We start from the raw sequence: 21,546 nt of genomic DNA on the forward strand, positions 1-21,546 counted from the left end.
CCAAGATACAGCCTGGTTTTGAAAGGACTGTCATGATGGCCAACATTAAAAAGTCTATAAATAACAAATGCTGGAGAGGGTGTGGAGAAAATTGAACCCTCCTATACTGTTGGTGGGAATATAAATTGGTATAGCCACTACAGAGAACAGTATGGAGGTTCCTTAAAAATCTAAAAATAGAATTGCCATATGAGCCAGCAATCCCACTCCAGGGCATATATCTGGACAAAACTATTATTCAAAAAGATACATGTACCTCTCTGTTCACAGCAGCACTATTCACAATAGCCAAGACATGGAAGCAATCTAACTGTCCATTGACAGAAGAATGGATAAAGAAGATGTGGTGTATATACAGAATGGAATATTATTCAGCCATAAAAAAGAATGAAATAATGCCATTTGCAGCAACATGGATGGAACTAGAGATGATCATACTAAGTGAAGCAAGTCAGACAAAGAAAGACAAATACCATGTGATATCGTTTACATGTGGAATCTAAAATATGGCACAAATGAACTTACTTACACGATAGAAAAATACTCCCAGACATAGAGAACTGATGGTTACCAAAGGGGAAAGAAGGGGGGGGATAAATTAGGAAGTTGGAATTAGCAGATACAAACTACTATATATATAAAATAGATAAACAACAAGGTCCTACTGTATAGCCCAGGGAACTATATTCAATCCTGTAATAAATCATAATGGAAAGGAATATGAAAAAGAATAGATATATAGATGTATAACTGAATCATTTTGCTGTACACCAGAAACTAACACAACATTGTAAATTAACTATACTTCAATTAAAAAAAAAAAAGAAAGAAAGGATTCTGATGGGCTCAACTTGGCTCAGGCTGCTGGCCCAGGACCCACCTAGAGCTGCATCACCATATACTAACCAGAGAAACCTCTGGAACCCTTTGGATGGCAGGAGTGGTGTGGTGGGCGGGGTCGCTTGCTGGTAGAGTAGGTTCTGAGCAGACAGTCGCCTGGGGGCTCCTCACTGTTTCAATCGAAGCTTCCTGGAAGAGGAATTTCAGCAGTGCCACCATTTGGAAAAGACCTAAGGCTTCATCCTGCCCACACTGAGGGCCCTGACCAGCTCCTCCGACCCAAGCAGAGGTGCCTTTGTCTTTCTGGAGCCCAGCATGCGCCTCCCTCCCCGGGCCTGTGCGGCTGTGTCATCCTTCCAGGCAGAAGGGGAAGGCAGCAGAAACAACTGTCAAAACAAGGCCGGCCTCTGCCTGCAGGAAAATCCGGGCTGTGGCAGAGGCTCAGCGCCTGCCAAGCAAAATACCAGTTCGGAGATGTCGCTGGCATGCAATTTAAAGAATAACTTGAGTAGCACTTGAGGTTATTTAGAAAAATACCTTCGGTCACGTGGTTTCCAGAATGTTATGTGAGATGAATCATCCGTACCCAGCCCAGAGCGGATTTAATTACAATCCCCTCCCCTGTTGCTTCTTTTAAAACTTGACCTTCTTTTCTGGTTGCTATTCAAATTCGTCAAAATATCAACTCGATTTTTTTCGAAGCCAAGGGGGAATCTTTCTATAGCTGAGCAGATTCAGGCAGGAAGAAGGGACCCAGCATACAGGGAGGAGCTTTGCAGGACGGCTATGACAGCAGATTACCTTTCATTGATGGGAAAATGGCATTTACCTGTGAGGGCTATAAAATAATCTGTCCCCCAAACTGTACTCAGCTTGAAAGCAAAACCAAACATCTAAGGTGTCACACACAGAAGAGTTTTTGAGTAACCTGACAAGATCGCGCCAGCCAAGCAGGCTTGGTGTCTCTGTTGCTAAGCGGGGGTCACTGTTCACACCCAACCCTGGGGTTTGGGAGGAGATATAAACAAGGTGAGTTTTGCTTTTCTAAATCCAGGTGTCCTTGCTCATCTGTCGTCTTGTGTTTGGAGAACCACTCCTGCCAGGGAGGTTTCCTCTCAAGCAAGCACCCAGGGCAAGGGGGCTCAGGTCTGCCTGAGGGCTGACACATCCAGTGGGTTAAAAACGCCCCTCAGCTTCCAGTCCTAAGGCAGCTGCTTCTTCCAAGACCTTGGATCCTGGTGGCTCAATGTGGGCTCTGGAGTGACTGACCCACTGCCCCGTCGCAGCTCTGGGACCAGAAGCAAGTGACATAAACTCTCTGCATCTGAGTCTCCTCATTGGATAAACAGGGATCATCACAGGAGTCCCCAGGCCATAGAGCTGTTGTGCCGATTAAATGAGATCGTCGAGGTGGCTGGCACAAACGAGGGGTTCAACACGCGGGAGTCTGGTCTGTAATAACCACAGCACTCGGCTCAAACCAGAACCAAGCAAGACTGGCAATTAAGCGGAGGGCAGAGTCTTGCAGTCACGAATTACAGTAGCATTTCAGGACCGTCACATGCTTTCTACTTTGCAGTGCTGTCACCTCTGGTGCCTCATTTTATCTCTCGGTGGCCCCATGAGACAGGCGGGGCAAAGATCATCAGCCTAGTCTGTGGGGAAAGCAGCTGAGGTTCAGATGAAGGTCATGGCACGTCTGGGCCAAGGGCAGAGCCAGCCTGGCCTGGTGCCTGGGACAGCGTGGTTGGCAGTCCCGGGCACCCCCAGCCAGAGGGCAGGGTAGCCGTTGGGTGTGCAGGGCAAAGGGCCCCACCCACAGCAGACGCCCAGCGAACACCTTCCCCGCTGTTGCACCTGCTCCTAAGGCCTGGCCTAGGCCTCTCAGCTGAGTCACACTCAAAAAGTTAGAAACCAACCCCCATAGTTCATTATTTTGGTTATCTCTATCTCAAGGACCAGAAGGGGCTGAGTGTGTGATTTTAACAGACGGCTTCCATCGTGAGGCCAGGATCTGGGCCAGAGCCAGAAGGAAACACTGGAGTAAGAACTCGGGCAAGTCTGTGAACCCTCCATGCCTCAGTCCCCTGATCTATAAGCAGCATCAATAACCCTCAAGTAGCAAGGTTTTCATGCAATTTAGAGAAAACGGAGGTCACGTGACTGGCTCCTGATGGAGGCTTGACAACGCCTGTTATTACTGTTCTTTCTCAACCTGCTTTTTGGTTTCTGGAGGTCAAATGGTTTCCAGCTCTGACTGCGAAGCAAACGTTGCAGTGCTCGATACCAAGTTGGGCAAGGTTTCCCCCTCATTTTCTTTATGTTCCAGATTAGTCATTAGATCCGACAAGACGCTGACCCCGAAGAACCACAGGAAGAGAGGGCAGCTGGGAGTTGATCAAAATCAGCTGCCTAGCACAGGGAGTTCAGCTCGGTGCTTTGCGACCCCCTAGAGGGGTGGGATAGGGAGGGTGGGAGGGAGACGCAAGAGGGAGGGGATATGGGGATATATGTATGCATATAGCTGACTCACTTTGTTATACAGCAGAAACTAACACAACACTGTAAAGCAATTATACTCCAATAAAGATATTTTAAAAACCCCAAAAAACCTATTCCTGGACACAGGGAACTATAGTGAATATCAGTAATAACCTATAAAGAAAAGAATCTGAAAAAAGAATAGATTTATATATATATATAACTCTTTGCTGTATACCTGAAACACACACAACATTGTAAATCAACTGTACTTCAATAAAAAAAATAAACAAAGGGGAAAAAAATCACAAACCATTCCTAGGGGTGAGCAGCTCAGAGGCTATGGGCCAGGCTGACCTTCCGAACGAGGGTAAAGTCAGAGCAGCTTGCCAACATGGGAGACAGTGACGGTGGGTGAATGTCAGCCCTGGAGGACCCAGACCCTTCCATCCTTTCCTGGACCTGCATCCCAGACCCTTTCTCGCCAGGTGTCACCCTCCCTCCCTCCCTCCTTCCAAGAAGGGAGCCTACAAGGAGACCCATGCTCACCTGGAAGGTTATTTTTGGCTCTAGGACTGAAAACTGTTTATTTAGTTATTTTGGATAGGCTACGCAGAAAACCGAGATCTTGAAGTCACGTGAACAAAACCAAGCAAGGGCGTCTGCTGTGCTCTGAGTAATTTTTATAGTCACAACCAAGGCAGGTTAGTGACCACACGCCCCACGGACCTCCCAGTTTCCCCACTCCCATCCCCCATCCCCGCCTCCCAGTTCATTCTCCTCTCCATCACCCCCTCCCCCCGGCGTGGGATCAATCCCATCTCCCCACCCCCAAGAGGGCCTTGGACCATGTACCCCGAAACTCCTGTAACACAGGCAATTTTCACACAATTCAGTTAGAAAAAAATGAAGCTAGAAATAAGGGAGGGGGTGACTGGGGACGGCCTACGTGTCACAGCAGAGGCCGAGGGGCCTGCGGTGTGGGAGGTGGGGTGGGTATGCTCCCGGAGAGACAGGCTGGCCGCTAGTGCAGGCCCTTCAGGCCTGCATTCGTGGATTTTACTCCAGTTTCCATGAAAAGCCTTTCGAGAGTTTTTTTTTAATGGTGGTAAAATAGAAACAGCATACAATGTACCTTTATAATCACTTTTTTTTAAAAAATAATTTTATTTATTTTTGGCTGCGTTGGGTCTTTGTTGCTGTATGCGGGCTTTCTCTAGTTGCGGCGAGCGGGGGCTACTCTTCATTGTGGTGCGCAGGCTTCTCATTGCGGTGGCTTCTCTTGCTGTGGAGCATGGGCTCTAGGCGCAAGGGCTTCAGTAGTTGTGGCACGCAGCCTCAGTAGTTGTGGCACACGGGCTTAGTTGCTCCGTGGCATGTGGGATCTTCCCGGACCAGGGCTCATACCTGTGTCAGCATTGGCAGGCAGATTCCTAACCACTACGCCACCAGGGAAGTCCCTATAATCACTTTTAAGAAGAGAATTCACTGGCAGTAAGTATGCTCACATTATTGTGCAACCGTTACCACCATCCACCTCCGGAAATTTTATCACCTTTTTTTTTTTTTTTCCCAAAGTATTAGCCTTCTTTTTTTTCTTTTTAACTTTTTATTTTATATTGGAGTATAGCCGATTAACAATGTTGTGATAGTTTCAGGAGCACAGCAAAGCAACTCAGCCATACATACATATGTATCCATTCTCCCCCAAACTCCCCTCCTATCCAGGCTGCCACATAACCTTGAGCAGAAGAACTTTCTTCACCTTGTAAAACTGAAACTCTGTCCCCGTGAAACGCTTGCTCTCCATGTCCCCTCCCACAACCCCTGGCAACCGCTGCTCTACTTTCCGTCTCTGAATTTTACTTCTGTAGGGATCTCATGTAAGTGGAATCATATAGTATTTGCCTTTTTGCGTCTGTTATTTCACTCAGCATAATGTCCTCAAGGTTCATCCATGCAGTAACCTATGTCAGAATTTCCTTCCTTTTGAAGGCTGAATCATATTCTAGTATACGTACAGACCACACCTTGCTTATCTATCCATCTGTTGAAGGACGCTTGAGTTGCTTCTACCTCTTGGCTATTGTGAATAAGGCTGCCGTGAACACGGGTGTGCAAATATGTCTTCAAGATCCTGCTTTTAATTCTTTTGGGTCTATACCCAGAAGCGGGATTGCTGGATCATAAGGTAATTCTGTGTTTAACTTTTTGAGGAACCTCCATACTGCTCTCCACAACGGCTGCTGCACCATTTTACATTCCTACCAACCACGCACAAGTGTTCCAACTTCTCTACGTCCTTGCCAACACTTGTTACTTTCTGTGTTTTGTTTTTGTTTCTTATAATAGCCAACCCAATGGGTGTGTCTGAGGAGGGGCCTGCTTTGTGTGGGTTTTTTTTTTTTTTTAATATGTATTTATTTACTTGGCTGCGCTGGGTCTTAGTTGCGGCACGCAGGATCTTTAGCTGTGGCATGCGGGCTTCTTAGTTGCGGCATGTGAACTCTTAGTTGCGGCATGTGAACTCTTAGTTGAGGCGTGCAGGATCTAGTTCCCCCACCAGGGATCGAACCCGGGCTCCCTGCATTGGGAGCGCGGAGTCTTAGCCACTGGACCACCAGGGAAGTCCCCCTGCTCTGTGTTTTTAAAGGATTCCTCCGAGTGCCGTGTGAATAAAGTGGACATAACTCAGCATCCCGACCAGGATAATTTTGAGTTTGAAGAGGCATCTGTGATTACGTACGCAGGGACAACGTGCAAAGTATTGCTGTCCCAGTCAATCCAGACACACGTCACCTATGTGGGGAGGTGAGAGTGAAGAAGCTCTGGAGGCCATGGCAGCGGGGAGGGGTTGGCTCTGGAGGTGGGGCAGGGGGTGGACTGCGTCCGGCTACAGCAGAGGGGATTGAACGCTGAGATAGGGTACGCTGATGGGAGAGGAGCTGAGAAGGCGGGCCGAGGGCGGGGAGGCGGGAAGCCACGACCACTGGACCACAGGCGCTGTCCCCTGACTGTGCCCAAGGCTCCCTGCCCCCAGCCCACTGGCCTCCGATGGATGGCTCGGGGAAGTGCGGGAGGGGGGCCCTGGGGGCCGAATTCAAGCTCAGACAGAGGACGGTCTCGGTGCGGGGGGGGGCGGGCTGGAATCGTCAGCACCGAGTGTGGCCGCGGGGTCTGCAGGGGACAGCAGGACAAAGGGAGATGCTTCTGGAGAGCTGCTGTTGCCTGAGGGGGGCCGCTGGAAGGGAGCAGGGTGAGGCGTGGTTGCAGGAGCCCATCTTCTGTTAATCCATGCAGCTGCACCTTTGATTCAGGCGGTTTTCTGCATACTTTTTACTTAACAATAAAATGGTTAAAAAGCAAGGGAAAGAAAGAAAAGGTGTCAAGGGTAGGGGAGCAGGAGGCGAGGATGCGGGAAGGTAACAGAAGGTGCAGGCAAGGTGGTCGACAGCCCCACACAGGCTAAGGAGTTGGCCCCGACTAAGTGGTCACCAGACCTCTAGATTCCACAGACAATTGATTTTATTTTTTTAAGTAGGGCTGGGGTGGGAAGGAATGAAAGTGGGCTACCAACTTTATTCTGCCATGTGCGGGCACATGCACGCATGACGAATCCCATCACCTATTCCAGTGCTTTTGTTAATGAAAAGACTTTTTTTTTTAACATCCCATGAATTAATTAATTAATTGATTTATTTATTTATTTTAGGGATTTTATTTTTTTAACATCTTTATTGGAGTATAATTGCTTTACAATGGTGTGTTAGTTTCTGCTGTATAACAAAGTGAATCAGCTATACATATACATATATCCCCATATCCCCTCCCTCTTGCGTCTCCCTCCCACCCTCCCTATCCCACCCCTCTAGGGGGTCACAAAGCCCTGAGCTGATCTCCCTGTACTATGCAGCTGCTTCCCACTAGCTGTCTATTTTACATTTGGTAGTGTATATATGTCCATGCCACTCTCTCACTTCGTCCCAGCTTACCCTTCCCTCTTCCTGTGCCCTCAAGTCCATTCTCTATGTCTGTGTCTTTATTCCTGTTCTGCCCCTAGGTTCTTCAGAACCGTTTTTTTGTTTGTTTTTTAGATTCCATATATAGGTGTTAGCATACGGTATTTGTTTTTCTCTTTCTGACTTACTTCACTCTGTATGACAGACTCTAGGTCCATCCACCTCACTACAAATAACTCAATTTCGTTTCTTTTTATGGCTCAGTAATATTCCATTGTATATATGTGGCACATCTTCTTTATCCATTCATCTGTCAATAGACACTTAGGTTGTTTCCATGTCCTGGCTATTGTAAATAGAGCTGCAATGAACATTGTGGTACATGACTCTTTTTGAATTATGGTTTTCTCAAGGTATAGGCCCAGTAGTGGGATTGCTGGGTCGTATGGTAGCTCTATTTTTAGTTTTTTAAGGAACCTCCATACTGTTCTCCATAGGGGCTGTATCAATTTACATTCCCACCAACAGTGCAGGAGGGTTCCCTTTTCTCCACACTCTCTCCAGCATTTATTGTTTGCAGATTTTTTGATGATGGCCATTCTGACTGGTGTGAGGTGATACCTATTGTAGTTTTTTTTTTAAATTAATTAATTAATTAATTAATTTTTATTTTTGGCTGTGTTGGGTCTTTGTTTCTGTGCGAGGGCTTTCTCTAGTTGTGGCGAGCGGGGGCCACGCTTCATCGCGGTGCACGGGCCTCTCACTGTCGCGGCCTCTCTTGTTGCGGAGCACAGGCTCCAGACGCGCAGGCTCAGTAGTTGTGGCTCACGGGCCAAGGTGCTCGACAGCATGTGGGATCTTCCCAGACCAGGGCTCGAACCCGTGTCCCCTGAATTGGCAGGCAGATTCTCAACCACTGCGCCACCAGGGAAGCCCCCCCATTGTAGTTTTCATTTGCATCTCTCTAATGATTAGTGATGTTGAGCATCCTTTCATGTGTTTGTTTGCAATCTGTACATTTTCTTTGGAGAAATGTCTATTTAGGTCTTCTGCCCATTTTTGGATTGGGTTGTTTGTTTTTTTGATATTGAGTTGCATGAGCTGCTTGTAAATTTTGCAGGTTAATCCTTTGTCAGTTGCTTCATTTGCAAATACTTTTTTACCATTCTGAGGGTTGTCTTTTCGTATTGTTTATCATTTCCGTTGCTGTGCAAAAGCTTTTAAGTTTCATTAGGTCCCATTTGTTTACTTTTGTTTTTATTTCCATTTCTCTAGGAGGTGGGTTAAAGAGGATCTTCTGTGATTTATGTCATAGAGTGTTCTGCCTATGTTTTCCTCTAAGAGTTTTATAGTGTCTGGCCTTACATTTAAGTCTTTAATCCATTTGGAGTTTATTTTTGTGTATGGTGTTAGGGAGTGTTCTAATTTCATTCTTTGAAAAGACATTTTAACACCCTTTGGGAAAAAAAAAATTAGGAAGAATGAAAGGTCAAAATAAAGGACAATACTTTTGAGAAGGACAGCTGGCCACCTTGACTGAACATTTGCCAAAGCCTGAGAACATCACCGCAAGACCAGTAGGTTGCACAGACCAACTCTGCACCCCTGGTGCTTTGTGCACCAGGCTGTACACGGCAGGAAGGCAGGACCCCATCTGCCATGCTCCCCGCTATGCCCAGTGTCCGGCACATGTAGGCTCTTGGCATACGGAAGGGTGTCTGCTGGGGTCCAAGCTGCGTGATTTTGGACAGGCTCCTTCGCCTCTCTGGGCCTTAGTTTTGTTTGTTTGTTTCTTTGGCTGCACCATGTGGCTTGCAGGATCTTAGTTCCCCGACCAGGGATTGAACCCGGGCCCTCAGCAGTGAAAGCACCGAGTGCTAACCACCAGACTGCCAGGGAAGTCCCAGGGCCTCAGTTTTCTTATCTGTAATAATGGGTAATAATAACAGTCCTTCCTTATAGAATTGTGATGCTATGTTACTCTTATATGTTCAATGGATTCAACCTGAGACATGGGTCTGGGTTCTGAAACCAAGTGTGGATTCTAGAAATATTTACTAGAAAGAATTGACAAATAATCTTGACTAGTCTTGGAGGCCCAGGAAGGAGGGGAAAGAGAGAGTTGTAGGTATAGGTCTGAGTGATGAGAGGAAAAGGTGTCCACAGGATGGAGTTGTTGAGTTTGGGGTGAGGTCGGGTGTGGACGAATCTGACCAGTCCTCAGTGGTCCTTCTTCCTAATGCTCGGTCATCCGTCATCAATAGACACACTTCTATGTATAAAATAGATAACTAATAAGGACCTACTGTACGGCACAGGGAACTCTACTCCATACTCTGTAATGACCTATATGCAAAAAGAATCTAAAAAAGAGCGGATATATGTATGTGTATAACTGATTCACTTCGCTGTACACCTGAAACTAACACAACATCATAAATCAACTCTACTCCGATCTAAATTTAAAAAAAAATAGACCCTGTAGTTTCTCAGACTCACGTCTCCTTGAGGAGGAGTGTGGATGTGGTGAGTAGGTCCTGGTGAGGCATGCTCCGTCCTCCGGGTGTGCTCTCGAGCTCTGAGCTCTGCCTGCCCTGCCCACCCTTCACCCTCTCCCCCCGGGGGCGGGGGGAGCATCTGCCCTGCCCACCTCCTGCTGCTTGGGCAGGACCCTGCCTTGCCCTACGGACTGGACCAGGTGACATGAGGGTAGAGTAGCACTGGGTAGATCGGCCAGGGGCTTCTGACCTGTGAGACTGGATGAGAGGATGAGCTGGACCTGGAAGGTTCTTTTCACAGGAATTTGGCATTGGGTCGTGAGAGACAGCGCTGGTTGGCAGCAGGGCTCCAACGGCCAGGGTGCTGCGGGGCTGATTCTGGGCCAGGACGAGCCAGGCCCCTTGTGAGTTGACATTGTGAGGGAGCAGCAGTGCGGGTGTACAGGGTGAGGAGGTGTGGACAGAAGTGCGAAGGCCAAGAGAGAGACATCCCTTAGCCCTGCCTGGGGCCTGGGTGGCTTTCTTGCTCCAGCTCCAGGGCATTCGCATCTTAAAATCTGAGGCAATTACCAAGTCATTGAGAGTCTGGGGCTCAGAGTCTCCAAGACTTTGACTTGAATGGAGACTCTGCCTCATGGGAGCTGTGTGACCTCAGGCAAGCCCCTTAACCTCTCTGAACTTCAATCTCTGCAGCTGTATTGTAGAGAGAAAACTATTGTCAACTTCATAGGGTTATTGTGAGGCCTCAATGATACAGGAGGGGCTTAGCAGAGTTTCTGGAACATGGTAAGGGCTTTAAAATGTTAGATAGTATTATATTTTTTATTAACTCCTCTATTTCTTGAGGTCATTCAGATGGTTTCTGGCTGTAACAAATCAAAACATGGGGTATGATGGACGATCCTTTCCCCTTGGACGGATTCTTATGGGAAAATCGTAATTCCTAATGTTTCGGCTCCCAATGTCTACTACTTCTCCTGGACAAAATGAGTCTAGTTACTTAGCAGTATTTTTCTGACAGTTGATTTCCTCTCTTCCAATGCATTGGAATTCTATTTCTGTGTTGAACAGCAGTTAGAATGCTTCCATTAATTTCCATAGGGGCCCTTCAGTGAACTGACAGTTTCTCTGGGAGCCAGTTTTCCTAAAGGATGGTCATGTCTGCTAAGGTCTTTTATTTATTGGCCCCAACACTCTCTTTTGGACCAATGGAAGTTTATTAATTCTCACAATGCTACTTAATGTTTGTGATAAGAGGCCACGATCTATTTAGCATTTAGAAAAACAGAGGCCTTAGAAATGAAGCAGTTCAATAGGAAGAGCACAGACCATAGTCTTCCAGAGTCACTGGGCTTGCAAAAATTCATACCCACCTCCCCAAATTAGAGACAACAAGACTCCTTCATCCATTTTTCTAAGTACCTCCCTGCCTCTAAGATGAGCCCATTCAAGCGGTGATGAAAATGACATTTCTTTCCATCATAGAATTGAAACTTATTTCAATGTTAGAATTTTTCAATGTATCCAGTGAAATAAGACGCAGGGGATGTGTAGAAGTGCATTCTCTTTCAGCTTGTTATGTTCTCATCACAGCTTCCGCCCTCAAATCTTTTTATCAGAGGAGTGATGTTCTCTTTGAGCAATAGCATTGAATACCACCCTCTGACAGCCCAAACTAGAATCTTCCAGATGACAGATGGATGCCTGAATAAGAAGAATGGATTTTTCTAATGCTGCATTCTGATCAGGACAACAGCCACACTCTCTCTCCCGGGCTGTTACGTTGGGCTTCTAGCAAGTTTCACGTTGGGCATCTAGCAAGTTTCACTCATTTCCGTCTCTCCACCCCTCCCCCGTTCCAATGCAACATCTACTCTGAAGCCAAGATGAGCTTTCAAGAAGCAGCTCTGGATCAATTTACATTCCCACCAACAGTGCCAGAGGGTTCCCTTTTCTCCACACCCTCTGCAGCATTTACTGTTTGTAGATTTTTTGAGGATGGCCATTCTGACTGGTGTGAGGTGATACCTCATTGTAGTTTTGATTTGCATTTCTCTAATGATTAGTGATGTTGAGCATTCTTTCATGTGTTTGTTGGCAATCTGTATATCTTCTAAAGCAGAAACTAACACACCATTGTAAAGCAATTATACTCCAATAAACATGTTAAAAAAAAAAAAAGGAGCAGCTCTGATGCTCATTAAGAACTGTCGCTGGCTTCTTCCAAACCAGGATAAAATCTGGCCTCCTCAGCACACCGTCAGCTCTCCTCTCCCTGCTCCTGGCCACACGTCCCTCCTGCCCCACTCGAGACTCTTTCTCTCCCAGCCTCATCCGTTCCTCAGTGCAGCTCTTTTCTTGACCTGGAACACCCTTCCTGCTGTTCTCCACCTCCTAGGTCAAGGCATCCCTCACATCCCAACTCCAACACCAGCTCCTTCTTCCCCTTTCCTCTGGGGTGTGTCACCCACTCCTCTCTCCGCAGCACTCATCAGGCTGGGGCTGTAGACACGGGACAGAGATACAGTTGGCCCAGCAAAATTGTGAAGACAGCCAAATATCATCTCTTCCTTCTTCTCACCTTTCCTTTCCTATCACAGAGTTTGCTGTTCTTTCTTTTTATATAATCTACGTATCATAAATTCACCCATTTAAAGGGTACAGCTTCAGGGATTTTGTATATCCACAAAGTTGTGCAACCGTTACCACAATTTAATTTTAGAACATTTTCATTATATCAAAACCAAACCAAACCAAACCTCATACCTGTCAGCAGTCATTCCCCAACCCCAGGCTTAGACAGCCACGAATCTACGTTGTGTCTCTATAGGTTTGCTTATTCTAGACACTTCACACGAACGGAATCATTCAATATGTGGCCTTTTGTGTCTGCCTTCTTTCACTTAGCATAATGTTTTCAGGGGTCGTATGTGCCGTAGTGTGTGTCAGTACTTCATTCCTTTTTATTGCTGAATAACATTCCATTGTACGGATATATCACATTTTATTTATCTATTCATCAGTTTTATCAGTCGATGAACATTTGGGTTGTTTCCACCCTTGGGCTATTATAAATAATATGACTATGAACACTCATGTATAATTTTTGTGGGGGCATTTTTTTTTTTAACTTTTCTCTTTTTTAACTTTTCTCTTTGGTATATATGCAGGAGTGTGTTGCTTATTTCCCACATTATTTGTGAGCTTCTCAAATTTCCTTCTCTTATTTATTTATAATTTAATTCCATTGTAGTGCGTATTAGGGTTCTCCAGAGAAACAGGACTAATAGGATAAATGTAGACATATAAGAAATATAAGATAAAAAGAAGAAAAGAGAAACAAAGACATAAAAAATAAAGAAAACAAGTAGCAAATGGCAGATGTAAATTCTGCTTATTGGTGATTACACTAAATTTAAGTACTTTTTAAAAAAGGCAGATTGGCAGAATGGATAAACAACAGGATCCAACTATACACTATCTACAAGAAACTCACTTTAGATTCAAAGACACAGTTAGATTGAAGTAAAAGAATGGAAAACATGCACATAGCAACCAAAGAGAACTAAGAGAGTTGGAGAGGCAAATAGCAACCAAAGAGAACTAAGAGAGCTGGAGAGGCAATACTCATGCCAGATAAAAAAGACCTTAACACAGAAAATGTTACTCAAGACAAAGAGGGACATTATATAATGATAAAAAGGCCAATTCATCAGAAAGATTATAAACATTTATAAACATATATACACATAACAACATAGCCTTCTTTTGTGTTAAATAGATTTTTTAGATATTTTCTAGTGTGCCATTTTAATTCACTTATTTTTCGTTTATTATTATTACTATTACTATTATTATTTTCTTAGTGGTTGCCCAGGAGATTATAATTAGCATCTTAAAAAAATCTCGTTCATATTAATACTAACTTAATCTCAATAGTATACAGAAGCTTTGCTCTGATACAGCTCCATTCTATTCCTCCACTGTTGTGGTATTATTGTCATATATATATATATTTTTTTTTAAAATAAATTTATTTATTTATTTATTTTTGGCTGCGTTGGGTCTTTGTTGCTGTGTGTGGGCTTTCTCTAGTTGCGGCGAGTGGGGGCTGCTCTTCATTGTGGTGCGCGGGCTTCGCATTGCAGTGGCTTCTCTCGTTGCGGAGCACAGGCCACAGGCGCGCAGGCTTCAGTAGTTGTGAAACGTGGGCTTTGTTGCTCCACGGCATGTGGAATCGTCCCGGACCAGGGCTTGAACCCGTGTCCCCTGCATTGGCAGGCAGATTCTTAACCACTGGGCCACCAGGGAAGCCCTATTGTCATATATATTACATCATTATACATTATAAGCTCATCAACACATTTCTGTAATTATTGCTTTATGGAGTTGTCTTTCATATCAGGTAAGAGGAGAAAAGAGGTACAAAAAACTTTATACTCTCTTTAATGTTTACCTTGTAGTTACCCTTACCAGTGCTCTTGATTTCTTTGTGTGGATTCAAATGACTGGTTACTATCCTTTATTTCAGCCTGAAGGACTCCCTTTACTATTTCTTGTAGCATAGGTCTGCTAGCAACACATTTCTTTGTTTTTGTTCATCTGAGAATGTCTTAATTTTTTTTTCATTTTTGAAGGATAATTTTTCTGGATATGGAATTTCTGAGTCACAGTTTCTCTTCCTTCCTCTCTCCCCCAACATTCTGAATACATCATCTCGCTGCTTCAGGCTTGCATGGTTTCTAGTGAGAAGTCAGCTATTCATCTCATTGAGGATCGCTCGTTCCCACAGTTAGTCATTTTTCTCATGCTGTTTTCAAGATTATCTCTTTGCCTTCATCTTTCAACAGTGTGACTATGTGTCTAGGTGTGGACTTCCTTAAGTTTGTTCTATTTGGAGTTCATTGACTGTCTTGGATGTGTGGATTTATGTCTTTCATAATATTTGGGAAGTTTTAGGCCATTATTTCTTCAAATATTCCTTCTGCCCCCTTTTCTCTCTCTCTCGTCTCCCATTATGCATATGTTGGGATACTTGATAAAGTCCCATACCTTTCTGAGGCTCTGCTCACTTTTATTCATTCATTTTTTCTATTTTTCAGATTGGATAATTTCAATTGATCTTTATTCTATTCACTGATTCTTCCTTGTGTCAGCTCAAATATGCTATTGAGCACGACTAGTGAATTTATGATTTCCAGTTACTGTACTTTTCAACTTCAGAATTAGATAATTTCTATCTATTTATTGATATTTTTTATTTGGTGGGACATCATTGTCTTACTTTCCTTTCATTCTTTTAGACATGGTTTCATTTTGTTCTTCGGACATATTTCTAATAGCTGATTTAAAGTCTTTGACTACGAAATACAGCATCTGAGCTCCCTCAGGGTCAGTTTCTACTGACTGCATTTTTGTTTGTTTTTTTTTCCTCTGCATGGTCCATATTCTCCTATTTCATTTTGTGTTTCATAATCTTTCATTGGAAACTGGACTTTTTCTTTTTCTTTTTTTTTGGCCACACCACGTGGCATGCAGGCTCTTAGTCCCCCAATCAGGGACCGAACTCGTGCCCCCTGCAGTGGAAGCACATAGTCCTAACTACTGGACCCACCAGGGAATTCCCCAGAAACTGGACATTTTTTATAATATAATGTGGCAACTCTGGGAATCATATCTCCTCTGTCCCCGGGTTTTGTTGTCCCTATTTGTATTTTTAGTGACTTTCCTGGACTAATTATTTAAAGTCTGTATTCCCTCTAGTGTCTGGTCACTGAAGTCTCTGCTTGCTTAGCTTCATGCTCAGCTAATGACTCATCAGAGATTTCCTTAAGTGCTTTGAACCATTATGTCTTCCACCCCTTGCCAAGGGGCTCTTTGTGTGTTGAGGCATACCTTCAATACTTAGATTGTTCTCTGCCTTGCCCTTTACTTCCTGCTTGTGCAAGGTCTCTGGGTCACCCCATGGTGAGAGACTGGAGCCCTCACAGGTCTTTCCTAGGCATGTACACAGACCCAAGTATAGGTACAACCTTCTAGATCACCAGGAAAGAATGTCTCACATCCCTCAGAACTTTTCAATACCCCCTATAGACATCCTGCTCCTGATCTTCCTTTTAAGTTTTTAGCCAGGATCTTGTTTGCCCCAAGTGGCTTAGAAGCCTCAGGCAGCTGCAATGTTAGGTAGCTGCTGCTGATTATTTTCAAAAAATGCTTTAAGGGTAGGGCTCTTTACCACAGAACAAGGTGCAAGTCGGGCCAAACAATGAGAAAACGCTGTGAATGGGCCTCTTCCAGGAAATGTTGAAACAGATCAAATAGAGACAATGCTCTGAATGAAACTTCTTGCACCCAAACAGGATCCGCTCCATCTGGTAGCTTCAAGGCTGCTGGTTTTCACAGCCACTGTGGTTGTGAGGCTGCTGGTTTTCAAAGGTTTCATGGAGTTAGGGAAGGAAGGATGGGAGGAGATCAAGGGAAGAATGGGAGTAGGTCAACAACACACTGAGCGGTTCTTATAGAGGTTCAGTTTTTTCCTCAACAAATGTTTCTCAGATTGTTGTAAGTCTTTGGTTAATATCCATAGTTCTAAAATAGTTGATTTTGACCATTTTTGATAGTGCTTTCGTTGCTTTGTTGGATGGGCAAATTTACAATTCCTCAATTAGCCATTCAAGACATCTAACTTCTCCATTACATGGATGTTTCCCCACTAAACGGTGATAATTTTGAAGGTGAGAATCATTTCTAACTCATGGTTTTATCTTCTCTACCTGGACAAGTATGGGCATGTAGCAGGTGCCCAATAAATGTTTATTAAATTAATAGTGGAGAAAATTCCAAGGAAGTACAGGTTCATCTATATCCTACACAGAGTTTCTTCACAAAGATCTAGGAGAATGGAGACAAAAGTGTGAAACAGGTAAAGCTTATCTTTGATGTGTCTCTCACTGGGGCTGTAGTAGGTATAAGATAGATGTGGTCATAGCAAAAGGCCCACACACCTGTTAGAAATTAACTGCAAGAATTATCGAATGCTGCCCTCCCAACAGTATGTGGACTTCCTTTCTGTTCACCATAAATCTTTACACAACTAATGGGACCTTAAAGATGATCGTGTGCGGGCTTCCCTGGTGGCGCAGTGGTCGGGAATCTGCCTGCTAATGCAGGGGACACGGGTTCGAGCCCTGGTCTGGGAAGATCCCACATGCCGTGGAGCAACTAAGCCCATGAGCCACAACTACTGAGCCTGCGCATCTGGAGCTTGTGCTCTGCAACAAGAGAGGCCGCGACAGTGAGAGGCCTGCGCACCACGATGAAGAGTGGCCCCCGCTCACCACAACTAGAGAAAGCCCTCGCACAGAAACGAAGACCCAACACAGCCATAAATAAATAAATAAAGAAGCTTTCATTAAAAAAAAAAAAAAGATGATCGTGTGCAATGCATCCTCTCTCAGACGAGAACCCAGGGTAACAGGAAGTAATGCGCTCAGAGTAACACAGTTTAATGCAGAGTCTGACTTTCATGTCCTTTAGTTTATGGTTCTTCCCTAATTTCCTACTGTTCTTCAAGGTAGAAAAGGCATGGGAGCCTAGCATGTGAATCTCTATTTTTGGAGGGAGAGCCAAGGACAGAGGTGAAAAAGCACTGGGCTTAGGTTTGGAAGACAAAAGTTAAGGTCTGATTCTGCCACTAATAATTGGGTGATTTGTTCAATTACCTTCACTTTTTTGAGCCTCAGGTCCTCTAGTGCAAAATGTTGATGAAAACATCTATCCAACTGGGTACTTTGGATGATAAGGTGAAATAATGTGTATGAACTCCATACTTATGTTCTTAACAGCTGCAAGAGTGGGGAAAAAAAAACTTATACAAGACAATGACTCTTCTGTTTTTCAAAAATTTTCCATCCCTCCCTTCCTTTCCCTCTCTCTCCCTTCCTTCCTTCCTCCCTCCTTCCTTTCCATCCTTCCTTTCCTTTTTTCTCTTTTTTTTTTACTCTTTTTTTTTTTTAATGTAAAAACTAAACACATATAAGAAAAAGTCTTTGAAGGCACACATGAAGTGAGGAAAATATTCCCGCAGACTAAATAAGAACTAGTATGTTTTAGTTCACCCTAACTCTGGACAAATGAGTCATTGCGTATCTTCACGACTGAGGATAAAGTGAGGAGCTGAATTAGAAAACAAATCAGTGGTATTTTAGCCTCCCTCCTCTTTTAGTTTTGAAGGCCTGAGCAGACTGATGACGTGCGTTGGGTCCATGCACTTAATTCCCTGCCCCCTTTACTTCTCTCTTTCATTGCCTGTTAAGTGCCAAGCACTATGGTGAGATCTGAGTAGCCAAGAGTGACCTCAGACCCAGTCTCAGCTCTCAGATGTCTAGATATGAAGTTGACATCACTAAAAAGGAATTTTATCCCTGTGTTAAAAGAAACAATCAAACGTGCAAACTCATAGGGGTAGTAGCATGGCCTAACAGATCTTGTTATAAGCTGAACTGTGCATTGCCCCCCACTCCCCCAAATTCATATGGTACAGTTCTAACCCCCAGTACCTCAGAATGTGACTGTATTTGGAGACAGGGTCTTTAAAAAGGTAATTAAGTTAAAATGAAGTCATTAGGGTGGACCCAAATCCAACACGCCTGGAGCTCTTAGAAGACAAGGAGATTAGGGCACAGACACGTGCAGAGGGAAGGCCATGAAGAGACAGGGAGAAGATGCCATCGACAAGGCAACGAGAGAGGCCTCACCAGAAACCAACCCTGCCCACACCTTGGTCTTGGATTTCTAGCCTCCAGAACTGTGAGGAAGTACATTTCTATTGTTTAAGCTCCCCAACCTGTGGTAATTTGTTATAGGAGCCCAAGCTAATCAACACAGTCTCCCCTGGAATTGACCACTTGGGACACTAGGACTGCCACAGTTGGTTAAAAAAGAGCATTACTGTGGGTAGTTTAACTCTTACGTTGAAATACTAATAAATGTATTTATAGTGCTAGGAACCCTAAAGATAACGTCTTATTGATCTAGTTTTATTATACCTAAGCCTATATATTTCCCCCCACACACATCGGAAGGATGGAGCTGGGCTGCCTGTTTATTTCTAATGGAACAATGAGGTCTTAGTGTAGAAACAGAGATGGGATCCTGAGCTATGAGACAGGACCTGAAGCATGGTCCTAACATGGAAAAATGCTTATGGTAAAAGGGAAGAGGACAAGTCTTCTATTTAACATAGTTCCAGTGTAAAAACAACAAAAGTTGTACATTCCATGTACGGAAAAAAGACTGGAAGGAAGTACATCACAATATTTGTGGTAATTGTTCTGGAAGCTGGTACTAGAAATTTTTTCTTCTTTTCTGTCTACTTTTCTGAATTCCCCACATTTTCTATAGTGGGCATATTTATTGTTCTAATGAAAATAAAATTAATGTGTCTTTAAAATATCCTGGGATAGATGGTAATTACTGCGGTGAGGCTGTCCCTTCCCTGATTCAAAATCTTTTCTTACATGTAAACCAGGTAAAATAGGAACCTAAAAAAATTTCCATTATTCAGAACTGGGTGATTTGAACCTTGTGATGAATTCTTCACACTTTCTATGAAGAGACAGGGTTAACAAAGTAACCATGAGTTAGAAATGATTCTCACCTTCAAAATTATCACCGTTTACACCCAAACCAGTTCCATACTAGTCTACTTTAAATATCAAATAGTTTCTACAGTGAGGTTTCACCTCATACCGGTCAGAATGGCCACCATCAAAAAGTCTACAAACAATAAATGCTGGAGAGGGTATGGAGAAAAGGGAATCCTCTTGCACTGTTGGTGGGAATGTAAATTGGTGCAGCCACTATAGAAAACAGTATGAAGTTTCCTTAAAAAACTAAAAATAGATCCAGCAATCCCACTCCTGGGCATATATCTGGAGAAAACCATAATTCGAAAAGATACATGCACCCCAGTGTTTATGGCAGCTCTATTTACAATAGCCAAGACATGGAAGCAACCTAAATATCCATCAACAGATGAATGGATAAAGAAGATGTGTGTATATATACAATGGAATAGTACTCAGCCATAAAAGAGAATGAAATAATGCCATTTGTAGGAACATGGATGGACCTAGAGATGATCATACTAGGCAAGTGAAGTAAGTCAGACAGAGAAAGACAAATATATGATATCATTAATATGTGGAATCTAAAAAATGATACAAATGAACTTACTTACAAAACAGAAACAGACTCACAGACTTAGAAAACAAACTTATGGTTACTAAAGGGGAAAGGTAGGGGGGAGGGATAAATTAGGAGGTTGGGATTAACATATACACACTACTATATATAAAATAGATAAACAACAAGGACCTACTGTATAGCACAGGGAACCATATTCAATACTCTGTAATAACCTATATGGGAAAAGAATCTGAAAAAGAATAGATATATTGTATATGTATAACTGAATCACTTTGCTGTACACCTGAAACTAACACAACATTGTAAATCAACTATTCTCCAATATAAAATAAAAATTAAAACAGAAAGAAAAACATCAAAGCTAAGAAAAAAAGAAATATGTGATAAATACATTTCTTTTATACATTCCAAAAAAACCCAAAGAATTTCTAAATGTTTAAAGAAAAAAACACCAGAACTCCATCATAGCAGTGTCATGTCTGCATGTGAAAAATGACCTCTCCCTGATGTATTCATCAAAGGGGGTCTCAGAGCACCCCTTCTTAGCAATACTTGTATATCTTTGTTCTGTTACTACGTGCATAGAATACTAGCAAACTCATGGTGGTTTATGCCACGTTCTAACAGCTTCACACATATTAATCAAGGAGTCCTCACAATTATCCTGTCAGGAACTGTTATTATTCTCATTTTTCCATGGAGGAAGCTGAAGCATAAAGAGGTGAGTACCTTGTCCAGGGCCGCCCAGTAAGTAGTAGCTTGGATTATTTTTTTAAGTGATGAAGTCTTTGTATTTCAGGTGTTGATTTAAAAAAAATTTTAAAGGTTACTTTCCATTTACGGTTATTACAAAATATTGGCTCTATTCCCCGTGTTGTACTATACATCCTGGAGCCTGTCTTACACCCAGTAGTTTGTACCTCCCACTCGCCCACCCCTATATTGCCCCTCCCTGCCCTCACTTGAAACCACTAGTTTGTTCTCTATATTTGTGTCTGCTTCTTTTGGTTTTCTTCACAAGTTTGTTGTATTTTTTAGATTCCACATATATGTGATATCATACAGTATTTGTCTTTCTCTGTTTGACTTATCTCACTTAGCATAATGTCCTCCAAGTCCATCCATGTTGCTGCAAATGGCAAAATTTTGTTTCTTTTTTATGGCTGAGTAGTATTTCAGTGTAATATGTGTGTGTGTGTGCATACACATTGGATATATATGTTTCACATCTTCTTTATCCATTCATCTGTTGATGGACACTTAGGTTGCTTCCATATCTTGGCAATTGTAAATAATGCTGCTATGAACATTGGGGTGCATGTATCTTTCCAAATTAGTGTTTTTGGTTTTTATGGATATACACTCAGGAGTGGGATTGCTGGGCCATATGGTAGGTCTATTTTTAGTTTTTGGAGAAACTGGAGCTGGGATTTGAACCCTGTCAGTCTGGCTCCCAAGCTCCTGTTCTTAACCACTTCCCACCATGGAGGGGGCTTGAGCCAACAGCTCTGCCCTTCTTATAAACCACTGACAGTGTGGCTGGAGTTGATGCAGCCAGA

At 43.4% G+C, this 21,546-nt stretch overlaps 1 long non-coding RNA gene across 1 annotated transcript in view; it reads right to left on the minus strand.

The window, feature by feature from the left end:
* Positions 1–1,018: 1,018 nt before the first annotated feature.
* LOC309612013 overlaps positions 1,019–21,546 on the minus strand; it is a 53,732-nt gene continuing 33,204 nt past the window's right edge. The window contains exon 3 of the long non-coding RNA XR_014234886.1: positions 1,019–1,029. This is a non-coding gene — a long non-coding RNA (uncharacterized lncRNA). The remainder of the gene's footprint in view (positions 1,030–21,546) is intronic.

Source organism: Balaenoptera borealis (genome assembly GCF_965194805.1).
Source record: "Balaenoptera borealis genome assembly, chromosome: 15".
NCBI lineage: Eukaryota > Metazoa > Chordata > Mammalia > Artiodactyla > Balaenopteridae > Balaenoptera > Balaenoptera borealis.